Source organism: Odontomachus brunneus, unplaced genomic scaffold (genome assembly GCF_010583005.1).
Source record: "Odontomachus brunneus isolate Ranch 3 - 2012 unplaced genomic scaffold, Obru_v1 Obru_scaffold_061, whole genome shotgun sequence".
Lineage (NCBI taxonomy): Eukaryota > Metazoa > Arthropoda > Insecta > Hymenoptera > Formicidae > Odontomachus > Odontomachus brunneus.
Window position 1 is genome coordinate 1,787,791 of NW_022639511.1, and position 4,259 is coordinate 1,792,049.

The following is a 4,259-nucleotide window of genomic DNA, read 5'->3' on the forward strand; positions in this document are numbered from 1 at the left end:
ACGTCATCTAACTGTGAGCCGCAGGAACTAAGTTTACCACCTAATAGATGACATTGCCCATGGTATTAGGATGAAGAGTTGAATAACTCCAAGAGCCGTGCAAAGCATTCATATCCCCATAGATAATGACATTATGATATGTTTCTAAATGATTTAAAAGATTTATCCAAATGTCTCGAGTGGCTGAAGAAGTGCAATTCGAGGACAGAGGAGGATTGTATATTGAAAATAAGTGGAAAGTTCTTCCCGCACAGTTAAAACTGATTCCACAGATGTCAGTTTCCAAGCGCATATGAGCACTACGAACTGGAAATGAATCCATGAGTTCAATCTTAAGGAAGCTGACATCCTTTCTGATTAATATGGCACTACCACCGCCGACTCGAGATCTGTTAGCGGATATAATGTTATAATTAGCAAAAGTTATTGTAGAGTCATCCGACAGCCACGTTTCACTTAAGCAAATGAAAATAGGCAGGTTATCCATATCTTCAATAAAATTGAATAGGTCACTCTCTCTGGCCCTAATAGATCTACAGTTCCACTGAATAATTGAAAATTGTTTGTAAGACATACTAATAACGTCAACCAAAGAAAATTTAAAGAATGCTAAAAGATAGTTCAGGGGATAAGGAAGATATAATTGAATTAATTTGAATTGAGATAGCTGAAAGTTGTGATTGCATACTAATATTATCAGTGGAAAAAATAAGGCTTTGAAGTAATGAATTAAAAGAAGATGCTATAGTATTAAGATGGTTAGTTTGAGAGATATCTTTGTTGAATTCAAGACTAATGGGGGAATGAGGTTGAAGTTCCTGGTTAGTAGATAGTTTAGAGAGTTGCGAAGGGACAGAAGGGGGACTTACAGAAAGAGGGAGAGGAGAATGAGAGTTATGCTCCGACAGGGCAGGAGAAGAAGTATGGAAAGAAGGAAGCCTCTTTGAATTAGAATTGTTTCCCAGCCAATTAACGCCAGAAGACAAAGAGCTGGTAATAGGAGAAATCGCTGAAGAGGAAGAGGATTTGTCATCTTTAATTATATTTTTAAGATCTAACTTACCTTTCTTACGCAATCCATAATTAAAAGTTTTGGATTGTGGGGGAAGTGGAGGAAAATCAGAGTTAATCAAATTACTACGATTAGAGTCAAAAGTAAATGTACCGCTATATGTCTGAGAAGGATAGAAAGCATTTAGAAATGAGCCAAAAGATAGAAGACTGTTAGTAGAAGTTGTCTTAAAATTGTACCAATCTTCTGGTATTTCATTGGAATACTTTTTAAAGGTATTAATTGCGTCTGAATTGCTGAGGCCAAGTTTGGCCATAATGATTTTAACTTTTTTGAATTCAATAAAGATTGGACAGTTCAAACTGTCAGCCGAATGATCAATGATTTTATACCTTTTTCTGATGCAGTTAATACATTTACGCACCTGCTCCCCACCCTCAGCACCCGAATGACCTTCGCCTGCGCATTTAGGGCAGATAGCCTTCTGTTGAGCATTCCTACACTGATCCGCAATGTGTCCAAACCTCAGGCAGTGATTGCACTTTATAACTTTCTGAACATAAGGTCTTAGTTTTATGACCTTACCGAGGCCTCATCAGGGAAGATATATCCCTCGAAAGTTAGCAAATACGTAGGGCGTCTCTTTCGCCGGGACGGAACACTTGATTGTTGCTCATCATTAATATTGTTGTTAATACACTTAACAGAATGTAACTTGGGCCACAAACCATCCAGGAGGCGGCTTAAGTTTATCCATAATCTCATCCTCCGATTCAAAAGCGTCAAAGTCCCAAGTAATACATTGGCGATGTACTTTATAATTGGGTATGTACGACACCCAACTGGAATGTAAACAGAGAATCTCTGTGCTTGAGGAATTTTTTAATAATATTATTAGCACATTCACGTTTAGTGAATTTGACAGAAAATTTGTGTGAACCCACATTTTTTAGATCATATGTGTAATCCCAGATATCACCAAATTTTTGATAGGCTACTTTGCCTAAACGTATTTCACTAATATGTGGAATTTCCTTATTTTCCATAGATTTCCTGGAACAAACATATCCTTCAATACGGACCTCGTAAGGACCCTTATGTCCTACCGGGTAGATATTCTTCATTAGTTTGCCTAAGTGTGGCGGGATATCATTCAGCGTTTCTTCACTGAGCTCAAGGAGGCTTCCGAGGAATCCATACTTTTCACGTCGTTTAATTGCGAATTAGCAGCGCTATCAAATTTCCTTTTATGTGTTAGCTTAGGGCGTAGGATAGCATCGTCTATTTTTGAAATCGGAACATTGTCCGTTATGTCCATGTCACATTGCGATGTAACGGTAAGCGGTTGTGACGTCATCGTCTAATGGCGAGTGATCGCCAGAATGAACCACTAATTTCTCAACACGCAGAGACTGCGAAATTAGTCGAGATAACACTAATTGCAAAACACCAATATGAAAGGAACTCGCACACGGGTGTAAATCCTTTCGTTCGCTATGAAAACAGCGGATATTAAAACACATTCACGGCGGAACCAAAATCTGAGATGCACAGAATCAAGAGTACTAACGTAAACTCTTATATGATATCGTGAAGCATTCAGATTCAAAAGCTCTTTAAGTATTCATTTCCATGACCTCGTTATGTGCTCATTTCCATGACCTATTTATGTTTTCACAAAACGACGCATTGGCCAACATTATATCATTATGACTTCTTCCAGAGATTTTTTTCTGAACTCATATTCTCAAATGTGAGTTCTTTAAGAGCTGTTTTTGTTAATATTTTGCTTACTGGGTAGCGACATTTTTCAAAAAAAAATTTTGATTTATTCTCCAGCAAAGCTAATACTTTTAAATATTGTTATTTCATTTGTTTCAGATTATTACACGTGCTGTAATGTTGTTCGCCAGTTACAGATGTCTATGAACACCACGCACAAAAAATCAGACGAAATTTAAATTTTTCTTTTAATAAAAGAATAATTTTCTTATATTTGAAACAATAATAAGTAGTATGTTGAAAACTCTGTAATGATATTTTTATCCATTTTTTAAATAAATTTCGTAAAAACCCATTTCCGACTACATTAACCAAAACCTCTGCGTAATCTTTGTATCATTAAGCGTCGTCTACAATGAGGATTTAAGCCATAACATTTAAACTTTTAGCCCTAAGTCGTAAGAAATTGGCCAATCACACTCGATTATTTTTCTTATAATTGAAATCGCGACATCTATAGGATATCCATGAGATGTATTTTGGATATTTATTCTATACGAGTATCCCATTTAATAGCGTATATTTAATACTTCATAACATTAAATAGTCTACGAAACGACAGGATCTGCGCGCAATCTGCCGCCAATCTGCCGTCAGAGTCTATCTGCAGGCTCTGCGCGCAATCTGCCGTCAGTCTGTCGTCAGAGTCTGTCGACAGGCTCTGCGCGCAGTCTGCCACCAATCTGCCGTTAGAGACTGATAAAACAGATTCTGTGTGCAGTCTGTTGTCATTCTGCCAACAGACACTGTTGACAGACTCTGCGCAAAATCTGCTCACGCAGGTTTGGCTATCTGGGAAGTATAATTTTTTAAATATTATGATTTTCTCGCAGTAATATCATTGTGATTTTCACCATTATATTACTGTGATGCATTTGCCGCGGACATTTTAATGTTACTGTGATATCTTAGTAACATTCCAGCATTATTTCTGTTATATTCCCTGGTAATATTGCAATGAAAATATAATATTGCTGTGATATTTCTGCGATATTACGTGCTGTGTGGGTAATATATTTGTTTTTGCGTTTTTAAAAAGGCGATACCAAAAATAAAAACAATTTATAGAACATTAATAAAACATAAATTGAAAAAACTCGAAAGTAAAATAAAAATATTACATATATTCTGAATCAAATTTATTTTGCATCCGATCATACATTAACTTTTCGTAATAAATAAAAATGAAAAATTAAATGTTTTCGTAAAATAAAAATAAAAACGTTTCCAGCTAATACCGTGTTGATTGTTCAATATTTGGATCATTGTAAGCACAAAGATCTTCCTTTTCGGCGAGCAACGTCAAAAATTGTATTTCCAGACGAGCTCTGTGGCAACTTTCGCATGTCTTTTCCCAACCGTGCTAAAAATCCATCTAGCGGATCAGTAACCTGCGCTGTTGGTTCTTTTAATGCTTCTATTAAGGCTTCTTGCAAAGTATCGTTCTTTTGCTCTAAAATATAAA

At 36.2% G+C, this 4,259-nt stretch overlaps 1 protein-coding gene across 1 annotated transcript in view; it reads right to left on the bottom strand.

Annotated features, from left to right (window-relative positions):
- LOC116846151 overlaps positions 1-4,259 on the bottom strand; it is a 24,508-nt gene that overhangs the window by 9,476 nt on the left and 10,773 nt on the right. The window lies entirely within an intron of this gene.